This window comes from Peromyscus maniculatus, chromosome 15, assembly GCF_049852395.1.
Source record: "Peromyscus maniculatus bairdii isolate BWxNUB_F1_BW_parent chromosome 15, HU_Pman_BW_mat_3.1, whole genome shotgun sequence".
Taxonomy (NCBI): domain Eukaryota; kingdom Metazoa; phylum Chordata; class Mammalia; order Rodentia; family Cricetidae; genus Peromyscus; species Peromyscus maniculatus.
The window spans coordinates 27,080,684-27,103,963 of NC_134866.1; the positions used below are offsets into that span (position 1 = coordinate 27,080,684).

At 44.1% G+C, this 23,280-nt stretch overlaps 1 long non-coding RNA gene across 1 annotated transcript; it reads right to left on the minus strand.

Moving 5' to 3' along the window:
* Positions 1-2,711: 2,711 nt before the first annotated feature.
* LOC143268751 (uncharacterized) lies at positions 2,712-13,848 on the minus strand. The gene is made up of 4 exons (XR_013044873.1): positions 13,626-13,848; positions 6,421-6,493; positions 3,938-4,060; positions 2,712-2,914 (listed from the first exon to the last, which is right to left on the minus strand). It is a non-coding gene; the product is annotated as an uncharacterized LOC143268751 (long non-coding RNA).
* Between the last annotated feature and the right edge of the window lie 9,432 nt (positions 13,849-23,280).

Below are 23,280 nucleotides of genomic sequence, written 5' to 3' on the forward strand. Positions count from 1 at the left end.
GGTGGTGATTGGAGCGTTAAGAAAATAAGGCAATGGAGATGAGGTTAGGGCCACCACTGGAATAGAGACCTGACAGCAGCTAGAAAACCACCGAGGTGGATCCCTGGAGGAAGGATAGTGGAGGGAAATCCCAGAGCATCAAGGAGGTCATTCTGGCTAGAAGTGAGGGAGGGAAGGACCAGTTGAAAGGTCTTTGTGAGTGCCGGATCTGCTGGGGGTGGTGGCACGCACCTGTACTCCCAGCATTCGGGAGGCTGAGGCAGGAGGATCTCTGAGAGTTCTACACCGGTCTACACTAGAGAGGGAGACATTGTCTCTAGAAGAAAATACCCACCCACCCATCACCCACCCACCCACTCACCCACTCCTACCGCACTGCCAAAAGAGTGCCAGATCTCTCTGGGTAAGGGTTAATACTTTATAAATAGTACTGCATGCACCCGCGTTGTCCTTGTGGCTGCTTTACTGTCTCTTTATCTCTTTATTTTCACAGGTCATTAACTGTCACCACCCCTCTCTCCCACCCTTTCCTCCTCTACTGCTGGGGACAGAGCTCAGTGCATCCCGCGAGGTGCAGGCAGGCACTCTGACCTGAGCTACATCTTTCTTTCTTTTTTTTTCCCTTACAGTTCTAGTTATTTATTCTTGAGGCAGGGTCTTGCTGGCTGGTCCGATGACCTGGCACTACCGCCTCTGCTGGCCTCCATCTCCCAGTAATTCTGCATCAGTCATTAGAGCGCTGTGATTAGGAGTATGGGCCACCTCACTGTGCTCAGGCCTCTCCTGCGCTGTTTTCCATCCCCTTGCCTTTTCCCTGCCTCCATCACGGCAGAAGAGCTCCACCTCACCTCCTCCTTACCTTCTGGAAGCCCATCCACCAGCCCCCTGCTGTTATCTCTTCTTAGAGTCAGATGTGAATCTTAAAATATTCAGTGAATCAGGACTCACCCATGAAATTCAAGGCTTTATTCTACCTTTCTTTCAAAGCAGAAACAATGCCTCCATTCTTATTTGTGCCAACCCCCACACCTCCTACAAAAGTACAGGTTCTCAGAACCTGTCTGATTTGTCCTTTTACCCATTTCAAAAGAGAAAATGTAGAGCATTCGGGAAAAATCAGTGTCATTGTTTTTGAGAACACTGATGTTTCCCAATTGTGTTGCTAGGGGAGAAAAAAAAAATCTTCTCATGGGGGTATTAAAACTGCATTTAAAAAAAGTGTCTTGCCTTGAACTTTACAGAACAATTAAGCCTCCAGACAGACTGCAACTGCTTTCAAAAACCTCACTACTATAAATCTATTTGCATAAAACTGGAGGAGAAAAGTCAGATGATAATTGTTGCAATTCTGTTGAGGCTGGTTTTCTGTGTGGCTGCTTGGCAGGTCTTCAGTGGATGAAGTGTGTTGACACTTTCCAAGGAGCACTGAAGGAGAAAGAAGATGGCTTCCTTAGGGTGATTGTCCTGAGGGGTGTGTGGCAATGGTGAGCAGCATTAGCAAACAGTATTGTTGTCAGAGGCATACCCTAGAGGAAGTGCATTAGCATGCCCTCATCTTGAGCTTGTTTGGAAAGAGGTTTTGGAAAGGACTGGGATCAAAAAGACCTGGGTCTTATTTGGCACCAGGGTGGGGGTGGGGGTGGGGCTAGCAGTGGAATGTCCTGATTAGATGTTATTTAATATTTTGGAATCTCTTAAGCTAGGAATCAAGCTCATATCTTCTTCATATGGGCCAGTGAGAAGGCTCGGCAGGAAAAGGTGCTTGCCGCTAAGCCTCATGACCCCTGGCAGACACACATTGTCCTCTGACCTCCACACAAGTGCCCACACGTGTACACAGACATACACTACATAAAGAATTTGAAATATTCAGCATAGGGCTGTGGTAGGGGTTAAATGGGGGCATCTAACCTGTTTATTAAAACAACAACATCAAAAACCCTGGGACCCTGGGAAATGGCTCAGCAGGGTTACAGTGCTTGACATGTAAACTCAAGTCTGAATGGAAGGAGAGAAGTGACTCCACAAGGTTGTCCTCTAACCTCTACATGGGTCCACAGCACATGCACCAACACACACAGTATGCTTGTATAAAACACACACAGCCCAAACAAGGCCAGATGCTCTTTTTAAAATCAATCTTCTACTAAGTTATTGTTTTTTCTCTTTTGCTCTTTGGGGGGCCTGCTCCCAAATAATTCACACACAGAGGCTTACTCTTACTTATAAATGCCTGGCTGGCTTAGTTTCTAGCCAGCTTTTCTTAAATTATCCCATCTACCTTTTGCCTCTAGGCTTTTCCCATTCTCTTACTTCTGCATCCTACTCTTATTCCATGGCTTGCTGTGTAGCTGGGTGGCTGGCCCCTAGAGTCTTCCTCCTTCTCTGGCTACTTCTTCATTCTCCTCCCAGATTTCTCCATGTATATATTCTCTCTGCCTGCCAGCCCCGCCTATCCTTTCTCCTGTCTTGCTATTGGCCCGTTCGGTTCTTTATTAGACCATCAGGTGTTTTAGACAGGCACAGTAACGCAGCTTCACAGAGTTAAACAAATGCAACATAAACAAAAGTAACACACCTTAAAATAATAGTCTACTACAGTAAGTAAATGCTCCATGATGAATATTCACCTACAGTCAAAGAGCCTGTGGCTCCAAGCTAGAGGAGTATGTCCCAGAATACCCAGCCAGGCAACATGGCAGCCAAGAATCCCCTGGGCCAGCAACAGAAAACAAGACATGACTGGAGCTGGGGTGTAACCGAGCTGGTAGAGTGCTTGCCTAAGCTAGCATGCATGAAGCTCTTGGCCACCCTTGTAAGCTCAGCTCTGGGAAGATAGAAGCAAGAGGATCAAAGTTCATGGTCATTCTTGGCTAAACAGGAAGTTTGAGACTTACCTCAGGTCCGTGGGATCCTGCTTCCAAACAAAACATCAGCAGCAGCAGCAGCAAACAAACAAACAAACAAGTAAGCAAGCTGGAGAGGCGGCTTGCTCCTCGATGGGCAAGCATGAGGACCAGAGTTTGGCCCCTCAGCACCCATGTGAAAGCTTAGTGATGTGGGTGTGCTTCTGTGGCACACGTCTGCAGCCTTGGCACAGGGAAGAGAAGGGTAGAAGTGGGGAGAAGACAGGGAGATCTCAGGAGCTCCACATCTAGCCAGTCAAGCCAGAAAGGTGAAAAGTGAGCTTTGGTTTCAGTAAAAGACCTTGTCTCAAGAAAAGGTGTGTGTGTGTGTGTGTGTGTGTGTGTGTGTGTGTGTGTGTGTGTGTGTGTGAGCAACTGAGAAAGAAATCTGACATCCACCTCTGGCTTCTACATGCAAGCACACACATGCACATATGTGTATAGGCACCCGAAAGCACACACACACATAAATACACAAAGAAAATACTTGACTCGAGGCAGCTAACTATATTATCTAGCATCTTCATTAAGGAATGATTAAAAAAATCATATCTGGTCAAGGTCTGTGCTTCTCGGGACAAAGCAGAATTCTTCTAAGTAGACTTAAAGACTTGACATGGTCTGGCCTTCCTGCCTATTCATCACCCTACTCCATATCCTCTTCATTCCAACAACCTTTTTTCCCTCCTGTTTCCCATGCCCCACACCCCATCATAGGGCATTTCACATTCTCCTTGCCTAGAATTCTTGCTTCTCTTTGCCAAGTTAATCAATCCTCTTGTGTGGAGGACTAAACTCAACTCAGTCAGCCCCTCTGCATCCCTCCATGACATGCCCTCTGGGACCCCTTTAATTGATCATATTGTTTTCATGCTCTTAGAGGACAAGGCAAATTTTCTTAGCTGCCTCGTCACAGCTACAACCTTATACTTATGGTGTGATGGTTTGGTTGATGTGGATTCCTCCCATCAAACTATGATCTTTCTGGGGGCAGAGTGCTAATGTTGAATGCCTAGTGACAGACAACTCACCAGGAAGTACTTGAAGAGTGATCAAAGCAGAGGATGAACAACTTAATCATTCTTTGATGATTCAGAATGCAGTTCCAGATTCCCATAGTTCCCGGGGTTATAATTATGAATCTCAATTAGCATCTGCAGACAAATTAGGAAATGTTAATTGGCAGTTCTCTTAGCCACAAGGTGGTGCTAGTCTGGGAAAGCCTGTCTTCGATTGCACCTTAGAGTCAAGGCCTGGTGTCCTGGAAGACCTTGTTGAATACAAGATACAACAGCCAGAAGGCAGGCCATTATTATATTAGCTACTATATGCCAAAAAGACTATACAGACATGTGCTGGTTGGCTTTTGTTAGTTTGACAGAAACCTACACATATCTGGGAAGAGGGGATCATAGTGGAAAAAATGCCTCCATAAGATTGGCCTGTAGGCATGTCTGTGGGCATGTATGTAGGTATGTCTATTGTCTTGGTTAATGGTTGATGTGGGATGCTCCCAGCTCTTCTGGGTGGTGCCATCCCTGGACTGATGGTCCTGGGTGCTTGCTGAGCAAGCCACAAAGAGAAAAGTCAATAAGCAGTGCTCTCCCATGGTCTCTGTTTCCATTTCTGCCTCCATGTTCCTGCCTTGAGTTCTTGCCCTGACTTACCTTAGTGATAGAGTGTGATCTGAGAGTTGTAAGATGAAATAACCCTTTTTCTCCCCATGGTGCTTTGGGACATGGTTTTTAATCACATCAATAAAAACCCTAACTATAGTGAATAAGGGTAAGACTTGTGGCCAGCCTGTGCTAAAATGTAGTGAGTTTTAGACCAGTTTGGGCTACAGAGTGAGACTGTCTCAACTTACCCTCTCAAAAAGAAGGGTGCATTTCACATACCACAAAAATCACTCTTTTAATGTGTTCAGTTCAGTGGAATGTAATATATTGCATGAATCCTAAGTGGCCTTATAATAAAAACCTGGAGCCAGATATTGTAGTAAATGCTGAGAGATCAGAGAGACAAAGGAACAAGCCACAGCCACTTCTCACCTTGCCAACTCCATGAATCCTGTGACCAAATGCCCCTGAGTCCTCAGTCGAAAGCACCTTTTGAGTTCCTGTCTCCTCACCCCTTATATGCCTTTCTCTGCCCAGCCATTTCATTCCTATGTCAACCTTCCTAGTGCTGGGAAGCTTCTTAAAAGCGTGTGTGCTTCCCAAATACTAGTAGCAAAGGCATGAGATCTCACGTGCTGGGATTAAAGGTGTGTGCCACCACTGCCTGGCTCTGTTTCTTTTGGACTGGATTAATCTCCTGTAGTCTAGGGTGGCCTTGAACCCACAGAGATCCAGACTGATCTCTGCCTTCGTCTCCTGAGTGCTAGGATTAAAGGTGTGGCCACCACTGCCTGACCTCTGTGGCTGAATCTGTGGCTGGCTCTGTCCTCCGATCTTCAGGCAAGTTTTATTAGAGTACAACAAAATTGTACCACATTAATATATTCCCGAGTTATACAACTACCACTGCTATCTAACTTCAGAATATCTTTGTCACTGTAGGAATACATTCTATACCCACCAACAGCCATGCATCTTCACTTTCTTCCAACCCCTAATGGCCACACAAATAATAGTCTGGGGTATATTTTGTTTGTTGTTGATTATTCTTCAAGCACTGGGGATTGAACCCAGAACCATGAATTCCAACCCCCTCCCCATTTTGCTTTGCTATGTAGCCCTCTTAGGCTGGTACTTACAGTGAAACAAAGACTAGAAATAATCCTCCTGCCTCCACCTCCTGAGTTAAGGGATAAGGGTATACACCACCAAGCCTGCCCACAAAAATACCTTCTATCTCTATGGATTTGTGTATTTTGAATAGACTTTAAGGACATCTGCCTCTTGGTCTAGTTCTCTACACGTAGCATAGTATTTTCAAGTCCCATTGTCTAGTTTTGAGAGAGTCTCTCTCTCTGTAGCCCAGGTTGGAGATTTTTCTTTCCCTAGTCTCTCAAGTTCTGGGACTGTGGATGTGTGCTACCATACTTGGCTGACCCAGAAATTTTTGGGAGGAACCGGTTTTCATTTCTGCTGATACATATCTAGGAGGAGAATGTTGGTATACTTTGTGGCTGTTGGGGCGGGGTTTCATGATGTAGCCCAGGCTGGCCTGAAAAGTACAATGATTCTCTTACCTCAGATAACTGAGTGCTGGAATTATTAGCCACCATGCCATATGGCTGTTGTTGTTGCTGCTATTGTTGTTTGTTTGCGTTTTTTATATCTAAAATTGGCTTCTCTCCCTGCCAGCTTCTTCCCTTCATCTCTTTCCCAAGGCTACCTCAGCCGCCCACTGATCTTTTCATAAGAATCAGATCCCCTAAACTCATCTATGGAGATATGAGGCAGAACAGCAGTATGTGCACAGCTGTGTGCATTATAATACACTGTCTTCATTGATTGTTTAGAAAAACCTGTGAGCTAGGCAGAGGCAGAATTTAAAGTAGGCTTACATATTGACTCCAGCATGCCAGTCCTCCAGGATATCCTGTGTCCCCGAAATCCATCTGAGGAACATCTCACTACCTGTGTAAAGTAAGAAGACGTGCTTGTGACAGCAGGTCACCACAGTTACATTTGTTCCCAATTTTAGTGCCTGTGGCTAATTCTCATTTATGAACTTCTAGAGCACTCGTTGTGGTGCTTTGAAAGAAAGCGGCCCCCAAAGGAGCGGCACTATTAGGAGGTGTGGTCTTGTTGGAGTAGGTGTGGTCTTGTTGGAGGAAGTGTGTCACTGTGGAGGTGGGCTTTGAGGTCTCATACATGCTCAAGCCACACCTAGTGAGAGAGACCACCTCCTGTAGACTGCCTGTCATGATGTAGGACTCTCAGCTCCAGCACCATATCTGCCTGCACCCCACCATGTCCTACCATGATAATGGACCAAATCTCTGAAAAGGTAAGCCATCCCAACTAAATGTCTTTCCTTTATAAAAGTGGCTGTGGCCATGGTGTCTCTTCACAGCAATGAAAGCCTAACTAAAACACTCACCAATCTTGTTATCCCTAGTTTGGTATTTTGCTCTTCCCAGAAAAGAACATAGACTCTATCGGGTCAGGAACTGTGTCTGACCACTGAGTTTCTGATGCTTACAACCATGCCTAGAATGAGTAGGCACTTAAGTACTTGATAGCAAAGGCATTCTGACATATGTCTTTAATACTTCCCATCTCCTAGCTACCACCCATTGTAATAATAGACATATAAGTAAATACCAACCTATTTTAGTCCTCCCAGCCCCCTTGACATTCTAACTCATGGTGTTCACTGCCAAGTCTCAATACCAAACACCAGTGTTAGAAAGGGTTCCATTGTGTCAGTGATGCATTCTTAAGAATTTGAAGAACTTGTAGAAGTCAACACAGTCACAAGGAATAACTATTTAAAGGCGTGGAGAGGCTGGGCTGTAACTTGGTGGCACTAGCATGTGCATGGATTCCATTCCTAGCACTGCTAAAAATACATTAAAATATAGAAATAAATAAAGCTTGAAGGAGAGTCTCAGCCACACTGTGCTCTCACTTAGATGCTGATAATCTATCAGTAACAGATGCTAAAGGGCATATTGATTTAGAGTCACACTCTAGAGCAATGCTATCCAATAGAATTTTATTTCAACATGAAATTATTCTCTAACTGTTCAACATGACAACCATCACTGAGTACCTGAAATTCGACTAGTATGCCAGAAACTATATTAATTTAAATGTAAAGATTTACATATGAAGGGCAGCTACTGTGTAGGTTAGTATAGTAGCAGACTCTGGTGATCCAAGTTCAAATCCCAGCTCTACTTGTAGCTGACAATGACCTTTTGTGGGGGGTGTATGTATGTTGCTGGGAAATGAACCATTGTGCATGCTAGGCAAGTGCTTTACCACTGAGCCTCATCTCAGCCTTGATAAGATAACTGTGTCCAAATTCCTTAACATCCCTGCACTCTCTCCCTACCAGGAGCTCCTTGTAAACAGTTAATGAGGGATGGTTTGATAGTTTACCAGGTGTTGAAAATATTCTATCATCTATCCTATTTTTATGAGTCTAAAGTTTTATATCTAACTTATCTTTTATCATGACTAAGGAAAACTATAATTATAACTATCTAGTCTTCAACTCCATCAAAGACCCCAGGAGTATATAATATTACCTGAGTAAACAGGAAGTGCATGACAAGCAACTTCCATAATTCTAGAAATGACAGAGACATCTGGCTGCCTGGACAGTCATCCAAAGTTCTTTTGTAATGTCAGGGCATCTATTTTTAGCCTACAGGCCTAGAGTCTCTGGCATAGTTTTCAGTAAAGCAGGAAGTTTTAAGGACTGTTCCACCCATTCTAGCAAAGTTCATCAGTTGCTTCTCTCCATGTCTTGTAGAATGTCTGGCAGTTTCTTCTGTGAAGCAGGAAACTGAAGGACCATCTCGCCTTGCAAAGTTCAGTAGTCACCTTTCTATGGGTCCTGCATGTCCAGTTTATACATCATCTTGTCAAGCAGTTGAGGAAAGGGCACTTTTTTGCCCAGTAGCTAACTTTTGCCACAAAAAAATCAAACTCCATAATGAATTTCTTCAATGCTCATCATCCTCTTTGAAGTAATTGGTGCTTCCAGGAGCAGACATGTCTCATTGTCCAGAAAAATGTTAAGTTCTTAAAACATTTTAAATGCCATATTCTATAGGTCTTTGAAGTGTTTGAAGATTACCTATCTAATTGAAATATACCTTGTATACCTAAAAACTTAACATGACTATAAGTTTGATTATCATAGATGACTATTAATTTGTATTTTTTAATTATATTTTATAATTTTAAGTGAATTGCATACACATAGTACCTTCAACAAGAGTAGAAATATACATAGAGTATAACAAAATTAACTTTAGATTTGTGTCAATAAACTAAAATCTATAGTAATATAAGTATTTCATTGTTGTTGCTTTTTAAAAGTAGATTCAATAATCTACCCTTTTATTCTATTATATCTATATCCTACATTTCTATATCATATCCCTTTTTTTTTTTAGAAAGAGATTGACTATGACCAACAACAATTTGTAACCAACCTCCTAAACAAAGACAAACATCCATAATCCATTTTTGGGGGGAGGGCAATGTGGGCATAGTCCTCTAGGCTACTTCCTGCTGATTGGGGGTGTTGTTATTTTATGGGGATCCTGAGAAAATTCAAGATAATGGTCAAGTCCTGGGAAGACCATCTATAACCTTTGTTGATAGATATTATCTGACAAGGTTCAGGAGGTCTTACTTGATCAAATCTGATCCATCTTAACCTGGAACAAATCCAAAGCTTCCTGCTTCTGGTGGAAACAAGAGCAGAGCCTCCTTTCCAAAAGAACACATTCTTAGACCCAAATTTTGTAGTCAAGATACCTTTAAAATATATATATTGGTTTAACTCAGTATCCTTTACAATCAATTGTCTCTCTCCAGTTAAAAACCCCAAAGACAATATAACCCAGATTCTCTGTGTAATTTCCATCTTTTACGTGGCTTGTTATATTTTTATATATTATTTTATTTTTTTAAGATTTTATTTTTATGACTATCTATATCCTTTCACTTCTCTTTCTCAAGCCTATGTACCTTTTTACATACAACGTAAACCGTTTAGAGTTTTATTCCATGTGAATCTGTCGTATTGTGTATCTATAATCCTTTTCTGGCCAGAAGAGATTCTAAACTGCTTAGCTGTGCAGCAACTTTGGCTGTTGACTCTGCCCCATTCAGCTTTTCAGCATGGTGCAGGTACTACAAGTCATGTTTATATCCCCATTTCTGGGAAGCAGTATTAAGTAATATGCCTGGTTTTTGTTTGTTTGTTTGTTTGTTTGTTTTGTTTTGTTTTTTGAGACAGGGATTCTCTATGTAGCTTTGCGCCTTTTCTGGAACTTACTCTGTAGCCCAGGCTGGCCTCAAACTCACAGAGATCCACCTGGCTCTGCCTCCCGAGTGCTGGGATTAGAGGTGTGCGCCGCCGCCACTGCCCAGCTTGTTTTTGATTTTTTAGAGACAGGGTTTCTCTGTGTAGTTTTGGTGCCTGTCCTGGATCTTACTCTGTAGACCAGGCTGGCCTTGAACTCACAGAGATCCGCCTGCCTCTGCCTCCTGAGTGTTGGGATTAAAGGCGTGCGCCACCACTGCCCCAGTGTATGCCTGTGTTTTTAAACCCGTGGTTGTGCTCCCAAGCCTGCAGGCAGCAGCTGGGAGAAGCCTCTTTGTATCGTGGCTCAGGTTTGTCTGAGACCGTGGGAGTCTGTCATGTTGCTATTGAAGCTGGTCTTGGTCAGGGGCCATGTCTCTGTACTGCGGCCCACCATGAGCAACACGAACTAGGAAGGTGCTCTTAGCTACATTGATAATCTCTTCTTAAGCTCTCTCAGGTTTTAGGTGGAAACCCTTGCCACCACGTCTGGGTGGCACACACACACACACACACACACACACACACACACACATACTCATTTTAATTGTATTTTCTAGTTCAGTCTCCTTTTCCCTTTTCTTCCTGTCCATCCCCCCCAACCTCAAACTCCTTATGAAGAGTGTTAGTTACCTGGTTTTGTGCCCTTGAGTACTTCCCCTTTAGACTCGTATATCACATATCCCTATATGATTATGCATATAGACATGTGTGTACTATATATAAGTATATGAAGTGTTAAAATTTTTAGCCTTATTTTCCCTGAGATCTCAATCAGCTGGCCAGCTCACCAGCTCATTCTCATTTCTAAGTCTAGATCCATGCGGTCTGTCCTTACATGGGAAATAAACAATAAGGCACACTCCTGTAGACCTGCCTTTGACTCTCTATTTCAGGTGCTCACTTTGGCGGCATATGTACTAAAATTAGAACACCATGTCTCAGAATGCCCCTGATGGAGCAGCAGGGCGGCAGTCATACACAGTATCAGCTCATGCCAGCATTCCATTTGATTGGCCGCTGATTCAGGCCCTTGATTTCTTCCTTGTTTGTCTTTTTCATAGGGAACTCTCAGGGTTATACAAATAGCTAGAAGAAGAAAGTGCCAGGAAAAAGGAACTTACCATGGGATTCTGCACTTTCTTGCTTTCTTTCTTTGTTCTTACTTCTTTCTGCACTGGGAATTGAACCTAGGGCCTTGTATGTGCTTCTACCACTGAGCTACATTCCCTCTTTTACTTTTCACTTTGAGACAGGCTCCACCCAAGTACTCAGCTTGGCCCGGGATTCACTCTAGTTCAGGCAGCTCTTGAATTTGTAGACCTCTGCCCTAGTCTTCTAAATAGCCAGATTGCAGGTCTATGCCACCAGGCTCAGTGATTCTGGGTCATTTGCTTTTAATAGTCTCATTAGTGCCTTGTGGACTGACCCACCCTGGTACGTACACATGCATGTTTGCATGTCTACAGGAGATTGTTTTGGAATGTTGCACGTGTTTAAATTTATGGTGTGGAGTGTCAGATTGCCCTTGATTTGTGGTTGGCAATTCTCACTGTGAGAACTTGGTGTCTGCTGTGGTCTGGATGTGGGTTAAGTGTGCCTCCTAGTGGCTCATGTGTTGGAAACTTGGTCCTCAGTGAGCAAGCAGGGTTGGAAAAATGGGACCTCTAAGAGGAAGGACCTGGTGGTGATGGCTAGTTCACTGGGATGGAAGGAATAAAAGTAGCTCTCTTAGGCCTTCTGAGTTTCAAGAACACAAGTTGTGTATTGTTGTTGTGGAATATTAATTTAATGTGTGTTACATTTGTTTATGCTGTGGAATATTTGTTTAATGATGCAAAGTTGTGTTGCAATCTTTTATGTTGCATTTGTTTAGCTCTGTGAGGCTGTGTTACTGTGCCTGTCTAAAACACCTGATGGTCTAATAAAGAGCTGAACGGCTTACAGTGAGGGAGGAGAAAGGATGGCAGGGCTGACAGGCAGAGAGAATAAATAGGAGAAATCTGGGTGGAAGAGAAGAAAGAGCAAGAGAACAAGGAGAGGAGGACACTAGGGTCCAGCCAGCCAGCCACGGAGTAAGAGTGAAAGTAAAAGCCCAGAGGCAAAAGGTGGATGGGATAATTTAAGAAAAGCTGGCAAGAAACAAGCCAAACTAAGACTGGGCATTTATAGGTAAGAATAAGCCTCCATGTGTGATTTATTTGGGAGCTGGGTGGTGGGCCCTCCAAAAGAGCAAAGAATAAAAACAACCAACAACATATTGTTCTCTGGCTTTTGGCTTTGAGTTGTGGCCTCTTCTCCAACCATGTACTTCTCCCATTGTTAACACTGCCTACCACCTGCCAAAGGCTCCCCACAGTGTGATGCTGCCCACCATCATCTGCTATAGTTCCCCACAATATGACACTGCCCACCCCGACGTTCTGCCATGGCTCCCCACAATGCGACAGTACCCACTACCTGCTGTGAGGTGGCGCTGGTGTTTACTCTTGAATCTCGAGAACTACATAAACTACATAAACATTTTTTTTTATTTGATAAACCTAACTGCCTCAGGTTACTTGTTACAGTGATGAAGAATGAGTACTGTAAATTTTCATACTCAGTGGTTCAGTTTCCACCAGGATCTAGAAGCTTCTCAAAATGAATAGTCGTTGACAGAGATGACACAGCCTGGTCCTAAAACCTTAAGGGTTTTCTGTTTGCTTTTGCTGTTGGTGCTTGCTAAAGGACTGAATGTTTGTCTGCCATAGAAATTCCCAGGACATCTGTATCCTCAGCTCATAATGCCCAGTGGCACAGCAGCTGGAACCAGAACCTGGATCCACTGCATTGCCTTTTCATGATCTGATTCATACTAAAAACCGGCCTTTATAGATACAGAGCAGTAGAACCAAATGTAACCCATGTTGGCTTAAAACTCCTGACATGTTTCCCAATGGCCGTGCTCTAAGGTCATGTGGATTACAGATACAGATGGATGTTTGTCTCCAAAAGAGACATTAGCTCATGAAGCAGCCTCAGCATTGAAAAGCTTTGTTCAGGGGAGGCTGGCTCCTTCGCTGCAGCCCAAGGAGCGGAAGGGGGTCAGACGTTATAGCTCTGCCTGCCCTGCCTGCACGGCCCCATTCTACTGTGGGTCCTTTTACGCCTGTGTCCTAATTTCAAAACTACAGAAATCTGGCCTTTGATTAGTTAAAAAGCACTGCAGCCCTTACCATCATGCTCTGGGTGTGTCCCCCACCACCACTGTGACTTCATAGATGAGGCACTTAGTTAGCATGGCCGCTGACGACGTCCGAATGGCTGCTTCTTTCCTTACTCAGGCAGCCGCCACTTGGTTTCCCAGCGCCTTATCCTGTCCTTTCACTTCATCTCATGCTCTCAGCAGTCACAGGATGAGAACCTGAGATGCCAACCCATGCCAGGTTCTCTTCATGCCAGAGCAGAACAAAGCTGCGTGTTCCTCCAACGCACAGGAGCGAGCTAATTCCATTCTTCTACTTTTGCTTCCTTGACAGCATGGTACGTTATACAGCACCAGTTAAGATTTTTAGAAGAAAACAGTGGGACAGTTGTGTAGCTTGCTCTGTTTGTGGGGCTCCTAGCAGTGGGATCAGAACCTGTCCCTGGTGCCTGAGCTGGCTTTTGGGAACCCAACCCCCAAACTGTATTACCTTACCCAACCTTGATGCAGGAGGAGGAATTTGGTCCTACCTCAATTTGATGTGCCTTTCTTTTTTCTTTCTTTCTTTCTTTCTTTCTTTCTTTCTTTCTTTCTTTCTTTCTTTCTTTCTTTCTTTCTTTCTTTCTTCCTTCCTTCCTTCCTTCCTTCCTTCCTTCCTTCCTTTTTTCCTTCCTTTCTTCTTTCCTTCCTTCCTTCCTTCCTTCCTTCCTTCCTTCCTTCCTTCCTTCCTTCCTTCCTTCCTTCCTTTCTTTTTTTCTTTCTGTCCAAGGACCACACAGACTGGGTGCTGGGAGGAGGGTACATAAGGCCTTCCCTGTTGTTGAATAAATGAGTTCATTATTTGCCTTCAATGGACTCTCTGTGTCTGTGCCATTGACACCCTGCCTTCTCCCCCCTCCCCCCAGGCAGCCCTCAGAATCCAAGCAACACACCACCACTGCCCAGCTGGTGGATCTTAGTTTTTGAAGTAATGTTTTCTTTATTTATTTTGTGTACCTGTGTATGAACACACATGTGCTACAGTATGCTTGTGGGGGTCAGAGGACCCATGCAGGAGTTGGTTCTCTCCCCAACCACCTAGGTCTCGGGGATTGAACTCAGGTTGCCAGACTTGGCAACAAGTGTCTTTACCAGCTGCCATCTCACCAGCCTCCAGATAATGTTTTTTCCTTTCTTTTATTTTTTAAAAATAATTTTAATGAGTTGCCATGAAATTACTTTTCTTCTTCCTCCTCCTCCCCCTCTTCTTCTTTTTCTTGAGACAGTGTTTCTCTGTGTAATTTTGGTGCCTGTCCTAGATCTTGCTCTGTAGTCCAGGCTCGCCTCGAACTCACAGAGATTCGCCTGCCTCTGCCTCTGCCTCGGGAGTGCTGGGATTAAAGGCGTGTGCCATCGCCACCCGGCTCACTTTAATTCCTTATTGCTTAGAAACTTCCTTTTAAAATTATTACTCTTTTTATTGTGTGTGCATGTGTCTGTGTGCATGTGCACATGTATGTGCATCACACACACACACACACACACACACACACACACACACACCAGAGAACTTGTGAGAGTCGGTTCTCCTCCCATGTGGATCCTGGGAATTAAATTGAGGTCATCAGGCTTGGCAACAAGCACTCTGCCCTGCTGAGCTACCTTGCCAGCCTCAAACTTCTTATCTCTATAAAGTCACATCACATTTGGGCTCCTAAGCAACTGAAAAAAATTCCATGTTAGAGAGTCTAAATCCAGTGTTTCCAGACTTCCTGATGAGAAGAAGCATCACCCATGGATTTTTCTATCAGAACAGATCCCTGAATCCCAGTGTTGTCTCAGTAAACCACAATCCCCGGGCTTTGAAATGGAAAACATAGGTTGTTGGGGAATATTATTTTTAGGTGTGTTACATTTATTTATGTTGTGGAACAGTTGTTTAATGATGTAAGTATGTGTTGTGTTCTTTCCTGTTGCATATGTTTAACTCTGTGAAGCTGTGTTACTTTGCCTGTCTAAAACACCTGATGGTCTAATAAAGAACTGAACGGCCAATATCAATGCCGGAGAAAGGATAGGTGGGGCTGGCAGGCAAAGAGAATAAATAGGAGGAGAAATCTGGGAAGGAAGATCAAGAAGTGAGAAAGGAAGAAGGAGGACTTCCTGGGCCAGCCATCCAGCCACACAGCTAGACACAGAGTAAGAAGGAAAGAAAGATATGCAGAAATAGAGAAAGGTAAAAGACCCTGAGTCAGAAGGTAGACCAGATAAGTTAGGAAAAGCTGGCAAGAAATAAGCCAAGCTAAGGCTGGGCATTTATATTTAAGAATAAGCCTCCATGTGTGATGTATTTGGGAACTGGGTGGCGGGCCCCCCAAAAAGGAAAAAAACAAAACAAAACCCAACAACAATAGATTGTGCAATAGGTTGCAAAAGTTGTGTCTTCTCTCCCAACCCCGGAAATCTTACTGACAAGCTGGAATGCATTGTACTCAAGCCACATTGTTCTAGCTAACCTCAGTGCTTTACTTTATAGATTTTTGTTCTTTCCAAAACTCACATGTTAGAAGCTTAATCCCCAACACCACTTCATGAGAGTTGTTCAGGGCTAATAGGTTGAAGCCACTGATGTAATTCAGAGTTAAAACATGAGTTTTAAAGGCCCACAAGTTAAAGGTATGGAATGCTCAGTGTGGTGCTGTTTGGATGTGTTGGAAGCCCAAGAGGATATGCTTAGTGGGACATCTTAGGTCATTGGGTATATGTCCGCAAAGGGGATTGTGGGCCATCATTTGCTTCCTTTGTTTCTCTTGCTTCCTGGCGTCCTTGAAGTATACGGCTTCCTCTGCCACCTTCTCCTGGAAAAATGTATTGCTTGTGCTGGGCCGTGGTGGCACATGCCTTTAATCCCAGCACTTGGAAGGCAGAGGCAGGTGGATCTCTGTGAGTTCTAGGCCAGCCTGGGCTACAGAGTGAGTTCTAGGAAAGGTGAAAAGCTACACAGAGAAACACTGTCTCGAAAAACAAAACAACAAAAAGTGTATTGCTTGCTGCAATCACATTTCTACTCACTTCCAGTCTACAAAACAGACTACAACACACAGAGAAACCAAGTAACTGACTGAAGATTCCCATATGGATGCTTCCCCGGGCCCAGGCTGCTTCCAGAAGGAACCAGAGGACAGTGAATCTGAGAGGCAAAGAGACTGTACTTTTCCCATTACTTGCTCTTGTGGTGGTGGCTATGAGAAGTTTTCACCACATAATGAATTAATTGTTCAATTCCAAACTTAGTTCTGATACACTGATTTGCATACATCTTGGAAATACAGTCATTTGTACCCTGGCTTTCCTCACTCCCACCTGCCTTGCATCTCTTCTCTAGCTGTCAGTCAGCCCCCTCATTTCTCTCTCCTCTGCCTTCGCACACTCCTACTCCAGTAGCCATAGCTGGATTGGAGGCCAGGAGGCCCTGAACAATCCCTTCATCTGTCTGGAGGAGTCTGAGGAGAGTCATCCATTCCCCAAGATCGAGTGGGGGACCTAGAGCTGTCTGCTCCACTTGGGTGAGAGCCTCTGCAGTCTGTCTTGTAGGATTTGCCAATCCATTAGCCCCCTAAGCAGTGCCCTATACCATGTATCCAGCCCCCTCCCTCAGCAGTGCTGGACTCCAAATGCATTCAGAAGGGACATGAATGCTAGCATGGCCACACTAGCATTTTGCTAGTTTTGTGTAGCAAAATCTCATAGTCCTATAGATGATATTCTCTGTGATAGGAGGTCAGAAGAAAACGTTGAAATGTGGAACGAAGAGAGTGTGGGGCAGGAGGAACTGTCAGGATCTGGTGGGGATGCCAATTGTTCCACTCATTTTGGAAAACTAGTTCATGGAATTCTTTTACTAAAGTTCAATGATGCATACATATGGCCCAGCATTTCTGCTCCTGCACATTACCGAAATATGTTTATATATCTGCTAATGGATATATGAAAGAATGTTCAAAGAAACTGCCATTCAAATCAATCCCCAGTTGGACACTACTCAAGTGTTCACTAATAGTCAAATGGCCAAGTAAATTCTAGTCACTCACCTGACCATTGGCAACAAGGGTGGGAGACCTGCCGCCATGGGGTGACTCTGGCAGATGTCACTCTGGACTTTCGAACACACAGAAGTACAGATTCTGTAGTGTTGTTTGCATCGAGTTTGAAAGTTAAATAACAATAGTTTCTGTTGTAAGTCTGACTAGTTGGTGCAAAGTGATTGGGAAAGAACTGATTAGAGTCAGTAAAGGGATGACTAACATAAAATTTTAATTTATAAATATATAAATTGGGTAAAAATATGTACAGTATAAAAATCATTAATTCATTATTTGTATATTCGTGAATGCATCTTTACTTTAACATAAAACCTACTTTGTAAAAACAAAATAATTAATATTAATTGCTTCATAGAACAGTGTTCTTTACCAAACCCAAATGTTCTGTTTTGCTTTTGTTGTTGTTTTTGTTTTGTTTTTGAGATAGAAGCTCATATAGCCCAGGCTAACCTTGAACTGACTATGTAGCCAAGTATAACTTCGAACTCCCGATCCTCTGGTCTCTATCCCCCAAGTGCAGGGATTATAGGTGTGCACCACTATGCCCAGTCTTATGGGATGCTGGGGACCAACCCCAGTGATTCATGCATGCTGGCCAAGCATTTTACCAACTCAGCCACATCCCCAGCCGTGATTTTTTTTTTTTAATTTGAGACAGAGTCTCATGTAGTCTAGTCTGTCCTTGACCTTTCTCTGTAGCCTACGATGGCTTTGAACTCCTGAGCCTCCTGCCCCTGATTTCCAAGTCCTGGGATTACAGATGTAGACCCCCCATATCCGGCTCTACGTCTTCTTTTATAACAAATATATTAAAATATCCTGTTCTCTTCCGAATTAAAGTTATAGATGATTTTATACAGTGCATGTGTAACTACTATTAGGATTTATTAATTATACATAATCATGGGTTTCACTATGAAACTGTCTTACATGTGTATAATGCATTTTGATTATGCTCACCTCCATTACCCTCTGTTCCCCATCATCTTGTCTGATCCCCTTTCTCACATGTATAATCTTAGGTTCTCCTTTTATCTCTTTCTTTCTCCCCTCTTTCCCTCCTCTCCCTCCTTCCCTCCTCTCCCTCCTTCCCTACTCTCCCTCCTTCCCTCCTCTCCCTCCTTCCCTCTTTCTTTCAAGTCTCAATGTATAGATAGACCCAGCTGATCTGAATCTTAAATCCTCCTCATCTTCCTACCCTCACCTCCCAGAACTGGAATTACAGGTGTGTTTGCCATGGCCAGCTCTCTCTCTCTCTCTCTCTCTCTCTCTCTCTCTCTCTCTCTCTCTCTCTCTCTCTCTCTCTTTGTGTGTGTGTGTGTGTGTGTGTGTGTCTGTCTGTCTGTCTGTGTCTGTGTGTCACGTACAGACACACCTCTGCCATGGTGTGCATGTGGGGGTCATGACAACTCTCTGGAGTTGGTTTCTCCTTCCACCATGGATTCTAGGGATTGGCCTCAGGTCATCAGGCTTGCTGGACAAAGACTTTTACTCACTGAACAAGTTCACTGGCTCCTAAATGTGCTTTTTAAATAAATAAATAAATAAATAAATAAATAAATAAATAAATAAATAAATAAAAAGAAAGAAAGAAAGAAAGATTTGGGCAATACTTGGAAGGCAGAGGCTTGAGTGTTAGAAGTTGGAGTCTGGGCTCCACAGTTGGCCATGCTATGATTTGAGTGTCAAACGTTCTGCGCAGGCTCACGTGTTTGAACACCTGGTCTCCTGCAGTATGTTTGGGGAGGTTGTGCCTGTTCGGGGAAGTGGGACCTAGCGAGAAGAAATGGATGACTGAGGAGGGGAAGGTTTGAGGTTTATGGTGCTGCCCAGCTTCCCATCAGATCTCCCTGCTTTCCGTTCCACTGAGATACAAGGAGTCCCAGCCCCATGCTCCCGCAGCCGTGGAGTGGCCACCAAGGGGCCACCTGCAGCTGTGTCTCCCCTGCCGACACCATGAGCCCAAGTCAACGCTTACCCCTTAAGTTGCGTCTTGTCAGACATTAGCCATAGTCACAAGAAAAGCAATGAGTGCGCCTGCGTTCAGGAAAGGCTAAATAAATAAAATAAAAATGTAATTTTATCATCAATATGCTGCCTTAGTTGAACAATTAAAAAAAAAAAGATGAGAGGGGAAAACTTTCTAATACAGTCAGACATCTTCCTGTGTGTTAGTGTTTGGTGGCACATTCTCTGGAAGATGCTGTCCACAGCAGAGCTTGTGCCTTTTGTAAACATCTCCAGGGATACAACAGTTGCAAATGCTCACGGAACTGGGCCCTGTACTGGCTAATTAGGACAGGGATGATGCAATTTTCTGAAATGGTGAGATGGTCTGTTAAAGCACCAGATATAACTCAGCGCGACCATCTCTTGCCCTACCCATCACGAGGTTCTCTAGGGGCCATGTTAAAACCGTCAAAAGTTCTCAGTGTTTATATGTTGAAGCCCACTGGGATTCTAGATGGGTTCAGTTCCCACAACCCTGCAGAGCAGGGATTGCTGTCCGTATTTCAGTGCTGAGGGCTGACTCTGGAGCTTCATGCAAGGTGCTGCTGTTGCCCCTAGGTTTTGTTGAGGAAACTGAGCAGACAAGTCAAATGACATTCCCAGGCTCCCATCATTAATAAGCCAAAGAGCTGACCACAGAATCCAGGTCCCTGATCCCAAAGCTCAAGTTTTTGTCCCTGATGGCATTCTGCCTCCAACACGGGAGAATATTCTTTTGTTAAAAAGATTTTACGCAGGTCATAGAGAATTGTAGTCCTACTTTATCTAAGTTCCTTTTGGCATCCAGAGTCCCTGGGACAGCTCTGGTGGCTGCCTGAATCAACAAGGGTGTGGAAGCTCTGCCTCTTACCCCACACCTCATCTTTCACATCACTTAATCTTTGTAATTACATTTTTATATATTTTGTGTGTGTGTGCATTGGTTTGAATGTGACTGGCTCCCATAGGTTCATATGCTTGAATGTTTGGTCCACAGTTAATGGAACTGTTTGGGAAGGATTAGGAGGTGTGGCCTTGCTGGAGGAGGTGTGTCCCTGTGGGTGGGCTTTCAGGTTTCAAAAGCCCATGCCAGGCTCAGTCTTGCTCTCTCTTGACATCCAACTTTCAGTTAGGATGTAAGCTCTAGCTACTCTTCTGGCACTATGCTTGCCTGTCTGCCTGTCTGTCTGCCTGCTGCCATACTTCCCACTATGATGATCATGGACTAACTCTGAAATTGTAAGCAAGCCCACAATTAAATGCTTTCTTTTGTACGTTACCTTGGTCATGGTGTTTTGTCACAATAGAAAAGTAACTAAGACAATGTGTGTATATGTACAGGTATATGTGTGCCATAGCATGTATGCAGAGGCCAGAGGACTGTTGTTGGTTGTTTTTGCTCTTTTGAGGGGCCTGCTACCCAGCTCCCAAATAAATCACACACGGAGGCTTATTCTTAATTACAAATGCCTGAAGCCAAGCGGTGGTGGTTCACGCCTTTAATCCCAGCACTCGGGAGGCAGAGCCAGGCGGATCTCTGTGAGTTCGAGGCCAGCCTGGGCTACCAAGTGAGTTCCAGGAAAGGCGCAAAGCTACACAGAGAAACCCTGTCTCGAAAAACCAAAAACACAAACAAACAAACAAACAACAACAAAAAAAAAAACAAATGCCTGGCCTTAGCTTGGCTTGTTGCTAGCCAGCTTTTCTCAACTTAAATGATTCCATCTACCTTTTGCCTCTGGGCTTTTTCCTTTTCTTCTACATATCTTACTTTCACTCTTACTCTGTGGCTGGCTGTGTGGCTGTGTGGCTGGCAGTGTGACTGTGTGGCTGGCTGTGTGACTGTGTGACTCTGTGGTTATGTGGCTGTGTGGCTGGCCCCTGGTATCCTCTTTCTTCTTTTCTTGTTCCTTCTTCTTTCTTCTTGTTCCTCCCAGATCGCCCCTTTTATTTATTCTCTCTGCCAGTCAGCCCCGCTTATCCTTTCTCGTGCCTTGCTATTGAATATTCAGCTCTTTAGTAGACCAATCAGGTGTTTTAGACAGGCACAGTAATAACACAGCTTCACAGAGTTAAAGAAATGCAACATAAAAGGATGCAACACAGCTTTGCATCATTACATAAACATTCCAGAGCATAAACAAATGTAACACATCTTAAAATAATTTTCTACAACAGAGGACAGCTTTGGGGAGTCAGCTCTGTCCTTCCACCATGTGGGTCATGGGCACATTGTCAGGCTTTGTGTCAGGAGCTATTACTCACTGAACTGTTTCCTTAGCCCTGCGTCACTTTTTCTGTATCCTTTGTAATCGCCTTTATAATAAACCCATAACTATAACGAAGTGTTCATACGAGTTCCACAAGCCTCTCAAGCAAATAATTGAACTCAAGGATCAGGTTGTGGGACTTATTTCTAGTTAGTTGGTCAGAAGCACAGGTAAAACTGTGCAACTGGCATCTAAAGTGGAATGGAGGACAGCCTTGGGACTGAGCCTGCCACCTGTGGGATCTGGCACCGTCTCCAGGTCAGTAGTGTTGGAACCGAATTCAATTAGAGGATGCTCAGCTGGAGCCCTCTGCTTCCTCACTGTTCACTTGCTCACTGTTGAGGAGAAGCCCTGTCACCTCTGAGGTCACAGACGTCTTCTATGTTGACTGCTGTGCCATGAGAGCCATGGAAAAACAGGTGCTGGATTTTACTAACGTCAAAACTACACGACAGTCTGTATTTATTTATTTAATGTGGATATGTGCCTGTCTGTATGTGTGCCATGTGTGTACAAGCACCCACAGAGGCCAGAAGAGCGTGTCAGGTCTGGTGGAACTGGAGTTAAAGGTGGTTGAGAGTGGCCTGATGTAGGTGCTGGGAACCAAACCTTCATCCTCTGAAAAAGCAGCAAGTGCTTTTAACCACTGACCACTGAGCCATCTCTTCAGCCACCCCTTTTTAAATAGATAAATTGCAAGTGTTATAAAAAAAAAAAAAGTGCCAGGCACATGCCTTTAATCCCAGCACTTGGGAGGCATAGCCAGGCGGATCTTGGTGAGTTCGAAATCAGCCTGGTCTCCAAAGCGAGTTCCAGGAAAGGTGCAAAGCTACACAGAGAAACCCTGTCTCGAAAAAACAGGTAGCTCTGCATGTATGAATCCTGGGTTTGATTGCCAGCACCCGGCATCGTGGTGCAGTCCTACCATGGTGGGAAAAGAAAGAAGTGGAGGGAGAAAGAGATTTTGCCAGGCATAGTGCCTCATTCCTGTACCTCAGCACTTAGGAGGCTGGAGACTGAGATAAGAGCATCACATACTGGAGGTCAGCCTGGACCTGTAGGGAGAGACCTGTCTATGAAAAAAAAAGTTTAACCTTGTGGTGGTGGCACACACCTTTAATCCCAGCACTTGGGAGACAGAGGCAGGTAAATTCCTGAGTTCAAGACCAGCCTGGTCTACAGAGTGAGTTCCAGGACAGCCAGGGGTGTGCAGAGAAACACTGTCTCCAAAACAAAAACAAAAACAAAAACAAAAACAAAAACAAAAACAAAAACAAAAACAAAAACAAAACAACAACAACAAAAGTCTAGTACACCTAATACAATTAGATTCCTGGTGATCATTCCTACCCTAGCAACAGTGCAAGACTTATTTTAAAGCTTAAATCCTTGCTAAAAAGATAGCTGAAATTTTCATATGCTGTGAAATATTCGTGTTCATATCCTTCCTCCCACTCAGCATAATTGGCATCCTTGGCCACGGAATGTGTGTGAAATCATGCACAACATGAGGTAAATTGTCAGCTCCCTCCGGATCGCTGGCTGCAGCCCAGCATGGTTTGGCTGGTTCTTTTGGATTCAGAGCTACAGAGTCAGCTGAGATTCTTCCTGCTTCAGACACAAGCCACAAGCCAGGACTGTGCATACTGTGCATAAATCGGAGGGGCCACCAAGACGTTGACAGCTCTACCTTCATGAGCAGTAGTTCATAGTTCACGGAGTTTATTAGGTTCCTTATAAAGAGCTGGAGGGGGCTGGAGAGATGGCTCAGCAGTTAAGAGCACTGGCTGTTCTTCCAAAGGTCCTGAGTTCAATTCCCAGCAACCACATGGTGGCGTACAACC